This window comes from Dromaius novaehollandiae, chromosome 2, assembly GCF_036370855.1.
Source record: "Dromaius novaehollandiae isolate bDroNov1 chromosome 2, bDroNov1.hap1, whole genome shotgun sequence".
Classification (NCBI taxonomy): Eukaryota; Metazoa; Chordata; class Aves; order Casuariiformes; family Dromaiidae; genus Dromaius; species Dromaius novaehollandiae.
The window spans coordinates 104,915,177-104,934,363 of NC_088099.1; the positions used below are offsets into that span (position 1 = coordinate 104,915,177).

Below are 19,187 nucleotides of genomic sequence, written 5' to 3' on the forward strand. Positions count from 1 at the left end.
TCAGTTATCCGTGTTACACTATACAAGAAGCTAAGTGAGAGGGACTGCATTTCCATGACACAAAACATCAGTGCTTTTATCAGAGGCAGTGATTACGTTTACCTAGATCAGGCTAGATCTACTTTGGCAAATCTAGTTGCATTTTATCTGATTTTTCCATTGCTGTATGTCTTATTCTTTCTTTTAGAGTAGCTGCCATGAATAGCACACACACTAGTAAGTACGGTTCTAAAGGCTGTTCTTCAAAGGCAGAACTACGTTCTGCAGTTGAATGGTGTCTTACTTCGTTTAAGTTCAACTGAAAACATCGTTCTTGAATCTGCAGTCACATGTACCAGATCTTTCCAAATTCTGAGATGACAATGATCCAGCCTTCCTCTGACATTGAACTCCTTAATTTTTTGTTCTACCTCAGTTGAAGCCATTTTGATTTCCCGGGCTTTGTTGCCACAAAAAACCTGCTATGTCTGCGTATGCAGAATCCGCATCCTAATAGACACAGAAGCAAAGTATCCAATACATTTTTGGGCCATGCCCAACTTCTTCCCCTTTTCCCTTTCATTTATATGGCTGAAGGACTTTTTACTATTTGTTTTAATTTCCTTTGCAGAGGCAAACTCAGCTTGACTTCTGCCAGTTCTCATTTTCCCATATATTTTCTGACCTCTCACTCATGGCTTTCTTTGCTGACCTGCTCTTTTTTCTCTTTCTTATTCAGTCAGGTCTGATCATTTTTATTCCATATTTTTCACTTTGCAAGATTCATCAGTTCCAGACAGTTTTTGCGCCATTGACTCAAAAAAGTGCCAACCTCTCTTTACAATCCAGTCCCCTTGAGCTCTTCAGGCTTTAACTAGTTCCCTAACATATCAAATGCCATCCATCTGGAACTGAGAATCTTGCAAAGTGAAAAGCACTTGTTTATCCTTCATTTTAATTGAAACTGAAATCACTCAAACGAAGGTTATTTTCTCCTTTGCACTACAACTTAAGTGTCAGATCTAAAACAGTATTGCCTCTTGCTGTTTCAGTGACTGGTAAGGAACTCCACTGGTTATTGCATTCAGAAATGTCTGAACTTAGCTATTTGTTCCCCTGTATAATCTGGAAAGTCAAAGTCTCCCATAATGACAGACCTCTAACAACAATAGCAAGATCTGTATCAAACAAATCTAGTTCTTGAGGTCATTGGTGGATATACCACTGCCTTAGTAATCATATTTCCCCAGAATGACTCTGGCTCTATTAGGCTGGTTATTTAATTCATATTATCTCTTCTTATTTTATCTCATTAAAGGCTTACAATAACATCACACTATTTAGCTTTACTTGTCTTTCACAAATTAGGTATGCTCCACTACAATCACAGTGGCTATTCCTCTTCCTCAGTAACTGCTTTGATTGATAAGTACCTACTCAATTGTCCCCTGCTGCCCCAGTGTCCTCTGTTATATCCTTAGATATTCACCTAAACTCCCCCAAGTGAAAATCCAGTCCTGGATTTACTTTTCTAGAAGCTCCACCCAGGAATACGTTGTGCCTTACTAGTTTCTGTGAAGTACTCACTCAGGATAACATACAACCTAAAACCTATCACCACCTTCCTTTTGCGATCTTCTCTGTTGTGCCTCAGAAGTCATCCTCATCTTCTGCTCATTATCAGAATTTTTCATGAAAAGAAAGGAAGTCTCTTTCTGTCCCCCAGATACCCACCCTTTAATTCCATACCTGTAGGATGGCTCTCTATCCTTGGATCCTGGCTATTCAAGATAACTTCTTGCTTAGTACAGCCTTAGCCCCCTCATTTAAGCCTGATGCTAACCCAGACTTTAGCTATGATTGAAGGGAAGAAATCAATTTCATACCACCAGATGCAAGACCCCTATTCTACTCACAACATGCAGTCCATAGACTGATTCTGCCACTTGCATACTGAAATTTATTTTGGCCAGGTTTTGTTTCAGTTTCATGTATTTCTTTTTCAAAGATGTGGTTAATTAACTATTGACATTTTGATTACCTCCTGCTTTAGTCTCTTCCTTCGTATTTATGGATATCAGCATAGCAAAATGTACACTGCCCCAAAAGAGGAGTTCTTTTACATTATGACCTAACAGATATAGGCCAACTTGCTCAGGAGACTTTCACAGGGGTATACTATTTCTTACATAATATTGTTAGCTATAATCTTCCTTATTTCTACCTTAAATCAAACATAAAGGTATCCAAACTCTATCAACTTTCTCCCTTTAACACAAATAAAAATAACTGTGGTTGGAAAACAGGTTGCCTATTCTCATTCTCTCCTGCTTGCTGGAATTTCACCTTGCAGGAGCTCATGCAAACCATTTTTTATTGGCTTTGGTTAACATAAGTTCAAATAAACTCAACAGTCAAAGTCAAAATTTCAAAAGGTGTCATATATTTTACCTGCTTTGAACTCAAGGATTTTGCAGGCTTTCCCTGTAGATCTGCCAAGGTTAGCAAAGTTCAGAGAACCTAGCCCAAATTGCAAGGCTGCAATAAAACCTGAAATGGAGATTCATCTAGTTTGAATGCTTATGACAATTGTTTTACACAGCTGTCTGCTCAGTTCTTCTGACACCACGGGAGAGGACAAAAAAAAGGGACAGGAGTGGATTTTCCAATATTGTCATCTGGATAAAAATGCATCAAGACTTTTAAAGAGCTATACCTTACTACTGATATTATCATAGCCATCACTGTTTCTATTTTACAAGGAACTGGCGCTGAGTTGAGAGGAGCCACAACTCAAATTCTGAATTTCAGCTCTTTGAAATCTCCACATAAGTTGGTTTCATACTTGCTCTAATGGCATTGTTTCCAACATAGGTCTAACCTCTCCCTCCAGTCCCAAAGCCATTTTAAAAGCTGATATCTTGCTCATGTGGCTGGTCACACAATATACAGACACCATTCAGGAGGTCAGTCACCTCATAAGGTCATACGATGATCAAATTCTTTCCCACACCAAGTCAGTATACCTGCAATGCCTGCAGAATCAAGGTCAAGAATATATATTTGTGTGTTTCCTCAGAGCTCTATACTGAAAAGAGGCTGAAAATCTGGAGTTAATTCATAGTTCATTTTCCACCTCTGACTCTGAAAACAAAGACAATTTCAAAGAGTAACACTGTACCATAACCAGAAGCATTGCTAAGGATGCATATATATTATAGGTGTTTCTTCATTGTTCTGCCCTTCCTCCATCCTAAATTGGCCATAATTATGAGTACATCTGGATCTGCCATATGACATACTTCTGTTAATAACATATTAGAAAAGGGCTGACTGAAGAATAAAATTAATCTTTTTATCACTTTCCACAAAAAACATTACCTGAGAAAATACAAAAATGTAAGCTACAAGGGCCATAACAGGTGAGTGCAAAGACCCATTTACAATATATGCATAGGCATTTCAGACATACTCTGTTATTAGTATTTCATCAGAATCACATGGATCACATCTTTCCCCCGTGCCTGTTTCCACCAAGGAGAAACACTATGGGTTAATTCTGTAACATAATGGTCCAGCCCCTCAACCTGTACGCTGTATACTTTCAGTAAAACTGAGGCTAGAAAGCCTAGAGAATTGCCAGGTTACCGCTGGGATCTCCATTTCCAGGTGGCATCTCTGCCATGCAGCAGGCTCACTTTGCCCTCTGTACAATTTAACAAGAACAGACAAAGAAATTTAAAGGAGGACAGGAAATGACCAATGCATTGACTAATCAAATCTCAGGCCACTGCCACCAATACATTCACTAATCTCTTAAAAATTGAGGTGGGTGAGGAGCAAAAGCGAATGAGGAATAAACTTCTCCCCTTGGAAGATGGTTTCAGATCAGGAGTCACTGGCTGCTCTGTGTTTACAAGAGTTGGGGCCCTTATTTAGGTTCTTAAATACAGACCTACGTGTATTAACAAAGCACCTAGAAATCCTTTGTTAAAGGTGCATTGACCCTGCAACCCACTGACCTCCAAATCCTTTCCATAAGATGTACTTGCTCACTCTCTCTCTTCAAAGATTAGTTCTGTCCGCTTCTGGGTGCCTACTCTTTCTTTCTCTAATGTGATTAAATAAGCTCTCTGTCTCTCCAGGCTTGTGCAATTGCCTCTCACTTAGTCACTGAAGCACTGTGCAACACCCCAAAGGAGTGGAGTCAGCCGAAACAGGAGCGTTCCTAGCTCTGACTTGTAATGTACTTGCACTCAGTGCTAAATAAACTTGGAAAAATGTTCACAATGCAGCTGTGTGCACAAGATGCTGCAACCTCAGGGCAAGAATAATTATACACAAACAAGATACTTAGGATTTATGTTCCTCTCAAATAAAAATGTGCACTATTCATGCCAATCTCAGCACTTCATGGTATGCCCGCAATTTGAAGCAAAGGAACAGATTTCCCTGCTAGGGTTAACAGATTAGATACCATCACTGTTTTGTTTTCCAATAAACTTTACAGGCGTTCTAAGCATTGCTGGTACACATTAATATGCTTTTCACCACAGGAGGCTGAGAATTCATGGGAGGTCTTTATAAATGCCCTGTTGTGTATGGTATCTATTTGGGCAATTTTCTATCATGTGTTGGAGATTCCATTACAGAAGTAATAGGGTTAAAGCCCACAGGAATGCAAGACTAAAAGAAAACTCAAAAAATTTCAGCAAACAGAAGCAAGTATCCCGAGACCATTCATAGCACAGGTTTATTTAACTTGTTCTTTAAATTCTCTCACAAAGCAGAGGGCCCATGGCCTGTGTAAATAGCCCATTGCAATGTTTAAGCATCTCTCCGAAGGAGACCATGTCCTCTAACAGCTAATGTCAATCAAGTTTGTTGCTACTCAAGTCTAATTATCTTCTTCCAGGGAATGTGGCAAGAGATTGTTCACTGACGTCTTCATAGTGACTTTTTAAATATGGTCAAGTTTATCTTCTCTGTCTGAGAAAAAAGTAAAGCTGATTCCCTAATCATTTGTGTTTTCCAAATCACTCATCATTCTTGTTGTGGTCCTCTGGATCTGTAATTGTTTGTAAGTACAGCGTCAACAAGCAATGCCAATATCAAAGAAACATGGAAAAATAGCTTCTTAACAACAATGGGCCTCAGATTATGCAGCAGGCATTCTCCTGGGCTAGGTTCAGCAATAACACATACAGTGGTACTTAATTAGACTCCCATACTCTAACTTAATCTCACTCTAAAAATCAAGGCATACTCTTTAAAGTGATGGAACTTCAAGTGGTATGACTTAAGCGCAGAGCTGAAAGGCAGCTTTATAAGCTATGTTGAAGTTCTTACCAACAAGGAAAACTCAACAAACAACTCTCAGTAGTACTTTAGTAAGCAATTGCTCGCTGGCTGGAATGCAAGTTAGGCTATGTTAGATCCACTTCAAATTTTGCGCCAGGGAGCCAGAGAGCTGGATGGGAGACTGCCCTGCATTCCCACCAGCCCATCAGACTGGACAAGCTGTGAAAATCGGTAGTCAGTCTGATATTTTTGTCTACCCATTCTTGACCACCACACCAGGGAGGACAAGGTTAAATCAACTTTCAACTTTTATATTTAGGTCAAGTTCAGCTAAAATTCTAAGAGAAAAAGGTTCATCATTTTCTTATCCAAATAACAAAGAAAACGTAACTTGCACTTCTCTGCTTAGATGAGTTATCCAGAGTGAAAAGCCAATCTATAAAAGTGATAAATGAACTTTTCACAGGAATCTTCTGGAACCAAAGGAGAGAGGCATAGGACTGTCACACTACCAAGATCAGACATGAGATAGCTCACACAACCTCTTTTCAAACATCTTGCTCCTAAAGCTGCTACTCTTTTAATGAGGGATCGACTCCTGCTCCTGGCCAGGCCCTTTGCTATAAGAAAAAAAAATTAGACATGGGGGAAAGATGCTAGTCCCAAAGCCTGTAGCATGGAGGAAAATGTTAATTTTCCTATTGGCTATTTTGTTTAGTTTGGCAGAACACTTCATTTCTACTGTGAAAAGAAGCACAGGTACTACTCTGTGAGCTCATCTTGGTATCTCTACCAGTGCCAACTAGTAGCAATTCAGAGCTTAGCTTGTTACTGAAGATGAAGCCATTAGAGCTGTCAGGTACCTGCCAATATAAATCTTAGTGGAAACTGGTCAGAAATTGAGTGATTTTTATGACCAATATATTTTTGCTTGCCTATTGCAGAGGCTCAAATGAACACATGCAGAAGATACTATTTCCCAGTGGCCCATTTTGCAATTGATTAGAAATTAAATCCTTTGTGCTTGAATCAGAATGGGGGGAAATATTTTGAGACTACAGTTTGATCTAAATGTTGCTCTTACTTGTGGTTTGGCATAAGACTCTGAAATGCTGTTAAATCAAAAAGGCAAAGAAAACCTGCAACTGCTGTGCCTCTGCTTATAAAAACACATTTTTTAAAAAACCACATGCATCACTCTACACAGATGCCACATTCTTCCCTACCCTTATTTAATAGCTAGCTGTCAATCTATGTTGAAGAGCAGTTACCTGACATTACCATAATAATGCTTCAAAGCTTCATATTAAAGATGTGTATCTTCCTAGGCAAACCCATAGGGAAAGAAAGTCTCTTCCTCCTTGAGTTGCATAAATTCACTTCTTTGAGATGAGATGATAGAGCATAATTAGACAGGGGATGATGGTCACAGATATCCCTGACTCCGCTTTCCTATAAGGGGGCAGAGAGATCAGCAAATCTGGCTCTGCATAAGAATGGTTTCTCCTCTCTACTTGTATTAGCTGTGGTACAGAGGAACCTAAATGTGAACTGAAACCTCTGGCCGTTAACATAACATAAACACTTCTGCCATCTTCCAGGATAAGTGTTGTGCTTCACAGGACAGTTCATGTACAACCGCTTTGATGTTTAGTCATTCTCACATTCTCCTACTATGAGCAAATACTGCAATGGAAACTTGCCTCCATCACAAGGTTTGGGAGATGATGCCTTGTGTAGAAGCCAAAAGAACTCATTAAAAATTTTTTCAAGTTGTGTCAATTTTATATTGAGTGTATGGAACTGGAACTGACATAAAAAGCACCTTTTTGTGAGCAAGAATAGAGAGCAAGGAGGTGGTGGAACCCAAAGAAATACCGAGCCACCGGACCATGCAATCACCTCTTATAATTGTGAGGAATGGTGAAAGAATCAAAGCATGGAAATCCTGTGAAAAAGGGACTAGGTGCTTAGATAGAAGGAAAATACAATGAGGCAGCATTTTACAGACATATAGCAACTTCTATTCCCTCCAAAAGAGAATGGAGAAGCCCTGTCCCAGAGGGCCATTAGAAAGCAGAAGACCAGAGGTGCTTCTCAGGAGAATGTCCAACACCAAACATACAGCAAAAGCACCAAGCATGTCCTCTCTCCTCCCAGCAAGGCCTTGCCGGATGCTAGTCAGCAAAGCTATTGACATCAAACTCCAAGATCTGCAAGCCCCTCATGCAATCCCCCATTAAGCCTTCCACACCTCAGATGGCTTTTCATTGATGAGAAACTAAATGCTGCAGGAATGCAGCTGTGCTGGTCCTCAGAATTAGGTAAGAGAAGATTACAGGGACCCTGTTTACCTCTGACATGTGACACTACACACAGGAAGCCATTAGGTAACAGGGCAAAAAAACAAGTATCTAACAGAGACAAAAGGAGGTGAAAGATAAACTCCCTCCATCCAGAGAGAGAGAGAGAGAGAGAGAGAGAGAACGTCTGCCACTTGTGCTATTTAGCATGGGAAGAACACACTCCTGGGAACCATCTTCCAGTAGCCCACAATGGAAGTATTAGTCACCCTAGTGAACACCCTCAGCTTCTGTTTCTACAGATATAAACATATTGTCAGTCAAGGATGGACAAGTGACATCTATCAGCACCTTCCCCTGTATTTCACAAGTGATAAAACTACCTACATGAAAGCAATGGCGACTATTCAGTACTCCAAGTCACAACACACATTCAAGGCAGGGAAGTTCCTTATTCATCCTGAAGTTGATAATCAAATGTACAAGTATGCAGATGAGGTAGAATATTAATAAATTTGTATACAATGTTGTTTACTGTGATACAATTGGATCATTTCATATAAGCATTTTGACTGAAACAAGATGAGATAATAGGAAACCTGACTGCTACTCAGTTTGGTTTGAATGTATATATTTAAGTCTTCATATAGTCTCCCATTGACTCTGCACATAAGAGGAGTTATGTCAATGAAGAATGCGAGCCTCAGTTGCTCAAAATGGTGTCTGTGGGCTCACACATGAAGAAAATGTGAAAAAACAAACACAAAGGTTTGGGATGTTATGAGATTTGTTCATAAAAGTGCATTTGACATCTGTGTTTCCCTCTGATTCTCAAAGAGGTCTTTTATGATATAGAAGAATGGGGAAGAGGGGGGGGAAACTTCAAGAAAGCAAAGGAAATCTTTTACTTCACAGAGTTTTCTACTAGCATATAGAAAAATTTCTACATCAGAGAAATCAGAGGATACAAAGTGCAAATGTCTTGGCTATGAATCTTCATAAGACACATCACACAAGTAATGTGTGTCCACATGCATGTATGAACATGCACACGCACACACAGGCAGTAACTCTTTCCAGGGGAGTTTCTTCTATTTTCTGAGAATGGCAATTCACAATAAGAACATTCACTTCTGAATTGGTTTTCAAGTAATGGCTGTAACCCAATAATGGGCCTAAGCCACAAATCTGAATCCGGGTTCAGTCCTCTCCTGAGTCTGACCACAAGAGGTACTATGTCTGACATCAAAACATGTCTCTATTAACTCTTCCACCTTGCAGGTGGACCAAAACATTATTAACATTGCTATTAAGAATGAAGTTCTTCAGTCACAGAAAAATCAACAAAATAAGCTGGTATCCTGAGTATTGCAACAGTGCTTTTCATTAAATGTTTGCACCAAGTTAGCAACCATGCAAAATAATTTGTGGTTCACACATGTATATAGCTACATTAGACAGTCAAGGCCATTTAAATAGTACATTATGTTAGCAATCATCATTAGTAACCCTACGTTAAGAAGTGTGGGCAGACACTTCATTAATGCATACACGGATTGCTAGGACATTGTGCTGTCTCTCTGCTGCAAAAATATAAAATACAGTAGCAAGATTGAGTGGGATGATGAAGTCATCTGGCAAATCTCCACTGGATGATGCACCTAGGAGCAAATGACATGGCATATTCACACCTCCCAGTGGATACACCATTGGACTGGAATTCAGATGCAGACAGTTCTAATGCTCACATACTCCAGTGATCCCCATTGCCTGAGCATGGAGAAGACAAATCATACCTAACTGGTTGCATCTTTGAACGAGGGAATGCTATTGTTATCTTTCTTAGCTTTAAATACTAGCAGAAAAAAAAAATATTGATAGAGCTCCAAAATTTGGGTTTGTCCAGCATTTCTCATTTGAAAGATTTCATTTTCAGTTGACTATGAATTGGATGAATTTCAACTATCTGGGCTGAAATTTTCATGCTGGGATCTGCTTCCTGCTATTTTTTTTTTTTTTCCTTCTGAAATGAAGATGGTATAAACCAATCATCTCCTATTCTCAGGTAACAGAGTCCCACTTTGTAAATAAATCCTGTGTAAGCTAGGAAAACAAAAAAGGCTACTTTGCTTTTTAGGTCCCCATCTGAGGAAGGAGATATTTCCCCATCTCACACAGTTATGAAAATGGTAAGTTTACTAATGATCGAAGTGCTGTCATATTATGGAGGAACTATGCAACTAAATACAAGAGCTCTTGCTTTTAGGGTCATGTAATCTAAACAATGATCAACAGTTATTACTGCTAAAGGCTAACAGCAAAACACAAGTCCCCCCTAAACAATCCTAAAAACCGTTAAAGACACTGAGCTGGGGACTCAAGCTTCAACAGAAAAAGCCAATCGCAAGTGTGGAGAGAGGAAAGGTTAATAAGGCCATAACCTGTAATGCTCACTCAGAAAGCCCTTTTAGTAAGAGGCAAATATCAACAAAAGTGAGCAGGAATTTCTCAGAGATAGGTATTTCCTTTGAAGCCGCCCTTTTTACACACCTTTATCAAATTCTGGAGCACATCTCAAAGCTCAACATTTCTTTAGTAAGAACATTAACTTAAATAGTTATCCTTTGTGGGCAAAATAAAGCTTTGTGACATGTTGAGGACAAAAGATGATATCCCCTAACATAACAGCATAAAAAAGGAACAAACAAGTGATATATTTATTTTGCCATTTTTTTTTCTAGTATAATTTTCCTTTCTCCTTCACTCTTTGCTAAGAAGATGCCCCTTTCATGCCTTTTCTGTAATTATTTTTCAGTTTAATTCTTTCCAGGCCTCCCCTCATCTATTTTCTCAGTCCCTCCATAAGGAGAGGCCAAACCCTGCAATGCTTGAGTGGAATGTTCACACCCATGTGGGTGGGTACAGAATTAGCCAAAACAAGTCCCTGCATTCCTTAGGATGTCAGCCCCCTTTCATGGCCCTTTCCTAATATCTTATTAATAGGTAAAAATCTCTTTCCCAAATCAGCCTTCCCCATTCCTTCGCAATGGAAAAACAGAAACAAAACTTCCTTCATCAGGTGCCTAGGCATATTTATAGCAAAGTATTATGCTAGTTAGATAATTACAGTTTTTCAGTTGTCCAATTTAAATTCCTATAGGTACCTAATAAACCATCAAATGAAGAAGAATTACCAGTAAATAGCAATTACCTTGAAAGAACACTGCTTTAAATATTAAAGTGGCACTTCGTGAGTTATGCTGGCAAACAGGTCAGTTTGAATCAAATGGCTATTTTAAATTAGTGGCCCTATTGCAGATGTGGGGTATAATTTTTTATTTCCAAATACCCAGCCAAGCTAGTGACCTTAAAAGCATTACTCAAAAAATGGCACAGAATTAATTAGAATACTGTGCCAGAAGAAAAAAAAAAAAGAATAGTCTTGAACGTCTCTGAATTCTTCCCAGCAAGCTGTTTTTAATAATGACAGTAGTTTACTCCATTTAAAGGTCCATATCCTCAAGTCAAAATGTAGGCCTTTATGAAACCAGCAAGTGTAAAGCTAAAATAATATTACCACCATTTTTTCTCCAACTGTAGTAAAATATTTTAAGAAACAAAATGAGGATCTACATCTACATGTTATATCTACATCTTTAGAACTGCATCTGGTCTCTACTATAGGACATTAACTAGAAACTGACTCCCAGCAGAAGTTTATACTGATATTTACTTTTGCTGTTCAAGCTGAAATGAGAAAAACACTGCACAGAAATGTAAGTTGACTTGCAATTGTTTTCATTTTTAGTAATCTATGGTATTGGAACTCGCTGCAAAAAGTTGGTTAATGTGCATTTTCTTAACCCCAATCTCTCTTTTCTATAACCTGTGTCACAGCAATGAGTTTTCAGACTGACAGTTCAAGCAGCTGCTACCTGTAATGTCACTGCAAGACTCCCACTACACAGAGGACTTCCTGTACCTTGATCACTCCTTAAAAACTGTGGCCCTAACTTTCTTTTTTTTTTTTAAAGCAGAAATAACATCTAACCTGGCACAGTAAAGTGGAATAAACTCCCAGCATGGATCATTTCTTTTAGGATCCTTTACAGATATATTTGCTTCACATTCTCCCTTCCATCCCTTCTTATTTCTATTTGACATTTTCATCAGGTATTCCCATCCAGGGCATGCTGTGATGGCAGTAACCTCAGTCACAAGCAGTTGTGGTTCTTAAATTCTGTCCAGCTTAAGTACAGTGTTTAAGTTCTTTTAATGCCATAGCTGTGGAGAATTTGCCAACTACTTAGCAGACATATAAGAAAGAACATGATACTATGAGTCATAATGGAGGATCTGTGAAAACTGCCATAACTACACTAAAGTTCAACGTAATAGTTAATTCCATCTAAGGCAGAATGACTTCACACAGAACTCTAAGGAAGATTTGAAATGAAGGTTGAAAGTTGGATGAAAAAAACATAGATAATCTTTCTATCCAAAGGTGGAATCCATTCACTTCCAGGAGGTGCACCTAGCAGAGTTACAGGGAAGATCCACAGTCTTGTGAAAAACCTCTGAATTCCAAAATTGTCAGAGATCTGATAAAAGTCTTGGGTACCAAAGGTGGGACCTGGATGGAATTTACTCACATGAGACCCAAGAGGAGCCTTTGTTCCCCTGAGCTTTACGTCACAAGCAGTAAAATATGTGAAGAGTCTCAGAAGCAGGGATCAAAATCCTGGATTTCTCCTCCTTGGCTGAGTTCCCTAATCATGAGGTTACACACACAAACTTCAGTATGTGCTCCTATGGCTTTCTTGTTATTGCTTGACTAGTGGAACAGTTTTAACAAGAGCAGTGGACAATGTCCCCATGCTTCCCTAGGAGACGGGAGACAATGGTAAGAATGCTTCAAGCAAAGTGGGGAACTGAACTTGGATCTCCCACATCTGGGATAAGCTCCAGCCACTAAGGTGTCTCATAAAATGTGAGAATATAGTTCTTTTAACCAAATTTTAAGAGAGGAATGAGTCTTGTTCAACACTTTGGGACCAAAACTGTGGATACCTAGAGCAGGAGAGACTTCAGAATATCAGGTGGGTGCATGGAGTCACATCTGATTGGAGTATCAAGTCTGGTGCCCCAGCCAAAGATTGGTAAGACTTCAGATACATTCTTGTCTTCAGTATTTCTTTTAGCTGGTACTTGGCACTTCATGAGCCTGCTGGCTGTTTCGGATCCCACTCTGAAGTGCCTAACTCTCCTTAATTATTGTACGGGGATGCTGAAGCACCAGACACCAAAAATGTGGATTTCACTCAAGGTGGTTTTGGATGGACAGCTGATGAACTTAGGTCCTCCCTTGAATCCAGACCTATATGCCTGATCCCGCACTCTGCTGAGAACTTTGCCACAGATCTGAATGGGCAGAGTCAAATTCAGTCCATTCTCAGTGAAGCCGAGTAAGTACAGAGGTAGACACAAGGGGCAAGCGGGAACCTATGATTGACCATGCACGACTATTTTTCCTTATGCTCATGTCCACTGAAAGCCATTCAGTAGCACCTAAGACTGGATAAAACAGATACTACATTTACAGCAGCAAACCCTGGCATGCTTCTGAGCCCTCAAGTCCCAGCCTCAGCCTTGTCCTTGCCCCATCCTGCAATGATATCCTCCACCCAATACCATCTTGGTTGCATCAGGGTAAAAGAAGGAGACCAGTCAGAGGAACAAGGTACCAGTGTCATACTGAGCACCCACCACTCAGCTTCAGCTTATCCAGAAAGGGTAGTAGTACAAAGCCAACAAATGCTCTGTTCCAAAAGACTCTTGCCATACTTTGCAAGGAAACAGTGACTTAGATTCCTAAGCGAGGCCCTCACAAAAGCCAGACTGGAGTCAACATGAGCTGTTGCTCAGTTGTCCAAAAACCCAGCTACTTGGGGGAAAAAAAAGAAAAGACAACTATTTTGGATTAACTGTGGACTTCACAGTCTCACTTAAGTACTCACACTGGAAAATTTCAACTGCAAAGTACAGCCGTAGGAAACAAGGCCCTCAATCAAATAAGTTAATTTGTTCAGTTCAGCTAGGTAGTCATTGAAATGCTTATCTCGTACAAATATTTGTCTGATATATTGATATACAAATATAATCTCAGTGTATTAGCTGAAGCACTAATTAGATTAATAACTATATTTGCTTGGAAAAGGCCTCCTTAGCTGAAATCAATTAAATGTGCATGATGAAATTTCATTAAGCTCTACAATATGTTTTTCCATCAAATGCAAAGTTACAGTCTTTCAGCTATTAGTGCATGATAGGAGTCCCGATACATTCAGGAAACCTGCCTGCCAAGACTGTTTTGTATTACTTTATCAAAAAGTATGGATTTTCCCACTCTCCCCCAAGGGAACATTTACCTCACATGTAAACAGCACTGAGCTCGTGAACACAGGATTAAATTTACCAAGGGATTGGTAATGGGTTGGGATTTACACATAGTAGTCCCAACCTAGCATTGCTTAGGACTATTCACTTGTATGAAGCAGCACGTGTTCCATGCTATGCGACCAGGGGAGCAGCCCCTTCTCCCTCAACCACCATCTCATTTGTATCTGGCCTCAGGGTACGCTATAAATTGTAGAACCAAGAAATAGAACCATTACAAATATATAGATATTACGTGTTGCTCAGCAAGTGCTACCACAAGGCAAAGAAACACCAGAAGCTATGGACAGAGGCCAGATCTAGAGGGGTTCAGAAGACAAAGATTATATATGCCTCCTTCCCCAAAATGGTCATTAAATTTATAGCTGGGCAGGAGAGAGTTGTGAAAGAAGGCAAATGAATGTACAAAGAGAAAAGAGATGGAAGTGCTATTCCCAGAACTGGCTATGGTGCCAGTAATTGTATCTAGACAGGCAACAGTCTGGCTATTCCTCTTCCCACCACCCCTTCTGTTCTTGCTTTGTGAAGCCTCAGTCTAAACAGACTAACTGATTTATCACAGCCACACAACCTGGGAAGCTAAGTCAGTTTTTCACTCCTGAATATGCTTTGTGCCTTGTCTCTCTGGTTCTCTAGATTGCCAACACAGGGGTATTACAGCAGTGAGCACAAAATGAAACCTTTCATAAGCTAGACCAGTCCACCAAACAGCAACAGGTGTTATTCTAGGCTGGCAACGAGGTCCCAGTCCCAGGTATTCTGTGCTTTCATAATATACCTCCTGCTATTACCCTATCTCCAATGAGGTAGACAGATAGCACGATACCCAGAAGGAAAACAATAGGATAGAAAAAGAGAAAAAGCAGTGCCAGCAATGGTGTGGCCCAGAGGTACTAAGACGAGCTAGTCCTCTGAGCTAAAGAATTGTGCTCTTTATGAGGAGAGAGAACTAGAAAGCACTTTGTGAAAATACAATCCTTACAAACATAAAGGGAAAAAATAAGGTATGATACCTGAATAATTCTGGAGTCAAGAGTCTGACCTCACACCACTGATATCAGACGAGCCACTCTACATCACAGAAGTTAGGCAGGTGCCTACGCACTTACTCTGAAAAACTGATTCACACTGTAAGCTTCAGTATATGGCTTTTAAGCAGAATGTAACTACTTTCTTCACTCAGAAACTCCCTGAAAAGGCAAAGAATCAAATGGATAATATTTTACAAATATGTAACATATTTTCTAATAAAAAAAGTAACTGGCACTTTTATAAAACTAGAGGAATATATGCTGGTTTTTGAGATATCATATTTAGGACTCAGTGAGAAATCTGTCACCACTTGTGAGGAGTTTTATTCCACCAATGGCATAACCACCCACCTAAGTTTGTCCATGTGTTGGTGTGAAAGAGTGCTATTCCCTTCTCCCAGACACTGCAGCATTCATGTCAGAATTAAATATCTTGCATTGTAGACACATTATGAGTGCTTTATCATGCTCAGCTGATGCACACAGTTGCTCATTATGATTGGGTAACTCAGCCATTAAGCTCTACAATAAGCCCACATTGAATCCTAGAAGGGGAGCCATATATAGGCTATGGAGGTGTTAGGTGAGATAAGATTTACTGTGCTCTACATAAATAATTTTGTCTTCTGTCTTTCTGGGTTTTTATTAATGAAGCTGCAAGCCAAGTACACTGAATAATTTTATCTCTGATGTAATTTCATTGAGCATATTCCAACTCCAGAGAGCCCTAGTGTGTTCAGACTGTTTATAGCCCTTCCCCAAAGAATAATTGATTATGCTCCAGCCTAAGCACAGAGAAAAAATACAAATTTTTCTCCACAACTGAGGCTCCTAGTTACTCTGGACCATGGTAGGGCATTGCAACAGACTAGGCAGCCTCATCACTTACGTTAGCAGTTGCTTGCTTACTCACACTCAAGCAGTATGGAGAAGAAAGCTTTTGGACAAGAACATAGAAAAGATAAGAGTCCAACTGGGAAAGGGGGAAGAATTAGAAAAGATAAACTAGAGGGGAGGGAAAGAAATGGCAAAGTGGGTAAAGGGAGACTGGGACTATGTAGAAAAACAGAATGGAGCTGGAAGCCATTTAAAAAAAAAAAAAAAAAAAAAGCCTGAGAATCAGAATCAAGTTAGATGGCACAGGGTTATTTCCTATTTGCTACAGCCAAAAGCAAGGGAAGAGGAGAGACCAAAGCAGGCTAGGCAGAGACTAGAGTAAGAAACCAGGTAGTGATGGAGAAAGGGAGGAAACACAGGACACCAATGCAGCACAGTAGGAGACAAGAATGAATGTAGGTTCCAAGGCTAAAAGGCCAAGATATAGCATACCCTAGATTAGCCTCAAATGGTATCAAGCTAATGTCACATTATGGGATTTCTATTTCTTGGTTCTACCTCAAAATATAAACCAGCTTCTTTCTGTAATTCCCTATGTTAAAAGAATACTTTCCAGCTGGCAAAGTCAAGGATTAAGCCCTTAAGAAATACCAATGCAATGTTAATGCATACTCCTTGTACACTGGGCATTGTGATACAGCCTATATTTAGGTGACTACCTGCTATTCTTTTTCACCTACCTATTTTTGTGTGTGGTTTGTTTCATGACTGTGGTATAAATCTTTCCTGCACATGCCTTTAATTCACAAACGTTAGGTAGGGCTGTTTCTTCCATCACTTATTATGAGTGCAATTAAATGTATTTATTCAAATGAGGTTGTTAATATTCATTACCAATGTCATCCAGAGCTCTAGATTCCTGTTCAGACTCATATGCACCCCCACTACCAGATTGCCCCTCTGTTTAAAGATTGGCCACATATCACAATAAGCAAATCCAATTAAACCTCCTCATATCAAACGATATACTTGATGACTCAACTGGAGACCTTGGAACACTTCAAAGAAGCAGAGGAATGAAGAAGAGTGGGTGCTCATCTCAGGATAGCAGGGCTATTCTTGTGCTTTTAGCAGTCTGTGATGGGTACTTACAGCTGTATTTTTTTTCCTGAAACTTAAAGCAAACACAAAGATAGGCCTGCATAAGCAGAGAATCTTTTGATTTTCACAGTTCTAAAGCCTAACTAAACAAATAGCAAACAAACTCACTGAGAAGAAAAGAGAGGAGAATGCTAGGAAATGAAGTATGAAGCCCAGCATAAACTGTGTGACTCCATGCGCTATGTAAGTAAAAGTGGTACTCCATTAGGCACAGCTTACAGAAGCGATAAGTAGTTCTCTACTACAAAACCAGATTTGATGAAATCTAACTACACTCTTTAGCAAGAGGACAGTTCTGACAAATAGGACCCATGGACCCTATTAACCAAAACTATTGAAAGATAGTAAGCTACTCTTTTTTCACCACCCACAGCACAGACAAAACGAAGGAAAAAAAAATCCATTCCACTGGCTTTACCCATGACAACAGGGAAGTTTTGGTCACAACCAGCAATGCACTGGATACTGACCGAGGGACACAGCTGGGGAAGTTTTGGTTGACTTTATCACCACAATATATTCTTGTGGTGACTAAGTAAATAAATAAATCAGGATAAACACACACCTCATCATCTGTCATTTCTATTTCTCAGCAGTTCCCATTGTGTTTCTCTCACATACTGTGTTTTACATGATTAAGAAAATTGAAGCATATTAAGAATGTTGTATCTGTTCTAGATTCATGATCCCTTTATTTTTTTCTGGGCACATGGTTCCCATAGCTGTGTCTCGCTCCAAACTGTTCCCCAGAAGCATCTGTATAGATTTCATTTGGGCATCTGATTACAAAAGGATAAAGGCAGGATTTGACTCGAGGAAGAACCAGGAAGCCGAAATTCCCTTTGCAAGATTGTTTGGAATGAAGAAATGTGTTTAAAATACCCAGGAAGAGAACAGAATAGAAAAGAAATTCCCCAGGGTGTGCTTGCCCAGAGCTTGGGATTGGTTTCAAGGAAAAAAAATGTTATAAATCAGTGACATCTTTCAAACTATGGATTAATAGTGTATTAAAGAAACAGCAGGCTTCTGCTTCTTGGGAGGTTCAAGAGCCTACATCCTTGTTTATGTTGGGGGATCAGCCCTGATTTCAGCAACTGATAACCAGCAATTGGTTTGCTCCCATGTGACCTCTACTGTAAACAGGCAAAACCCCTGGGGATCTTTCAAACTAAGTTTCTCCACAACCACCAACTGAATACATTATGAAGAGGAAAGAGGATGAGTCCCTCAACTTCTGAGGATGCTGCCCTGAGCATCCTACCCAGTAAGAACAAAGGCAGGATACAGGGCTGTGCTTCAGCTACCCAATCTGACCCAGGGGTAACAATGAAAGGTAAAAGGAAGTTTGAGTGACATAGCTAGGAAATAACCTGTTTACTTGCATTTGGCCTAACAGGCCAAGTGAAGGCTGATCACAGCAGACATTTCTTAAACAGTGCTAATTGTCATCACAAATTATTGGCAGAAGCTGTGCTTCAGGAACATTCTTCAGATTCCTTTTCACACACCTCCAAATCAATTTTCCTGGCACACCTGCAAATGCTCTGTTCAAATGTATATCAGGGGCATTAAAAAACAGGTAAAAATAGTTCATCTGGGTCAGGCAAAGGTCCATGCAGCACATACCTTGTCTTGGATGATGGTCATCAAGTACCTCATCAAGGCAAACACAGTGATCCAGCTAGAGTACTATCACTGCTGATCTAATCCAGCTAATGTGATCAAGCAAGCAGGGCTCTGTCTCACTGGAGGAATGCCTGGAGCATGGCAGGCTCGGATGTGTTTCACCCTAAAATTCCAGGAAAGCATTGTGCAAATACTCTGCGTGGGAAGGCTCTCTGCCTCACACTGCCCATGTGACTGAGTACAGTAAAAATGTCCCGAGTCTCTTCCTGATGTAACCGCATTGTACCCAGTGAAGTTACACCAGGAACAAATTGGCCCATAAACCTAACAATATGTCATGAAGGTCAACGGGGAAGCAGCAAAAAGAGGTGGGAGAGAGGAGCTGTTCAATTTCCAAAACAAAACAAGACAAAAAGAACACCCCACAGATGTAGAAAGAGATCCAAGAAGCCTGCGCAAGGTTTAAGTGCAAGAACTCAGAGTGTCAGTGTTT

At 39.9% G+C, this 19,187-nt stretch overlaps 1 long non-coding RNA gene across 1 annotated transcript in view; it reads right to left on the bottom strand.

Moving 5' to 3' along the window:
• The window catches only part of LOC135327552 (uncharacterized), a 110,131-nt gene extending 91,333 nt beyond the window's left edge, over positions 1–18,798 (bottom strand). Inside the window, exon 1 of the long non-coding RNA XR_010387862.1 lies at positions 18,695–18,798. This is a non-coding gene — a long non-coding RNA (uncharacterized LOC135327552). The remainder of the gene's footprint in view (positions 1–18,694) is intronic.
• Between the last annotated feature and the right edge of the window lie 389 nt (positions 18,799–19,187).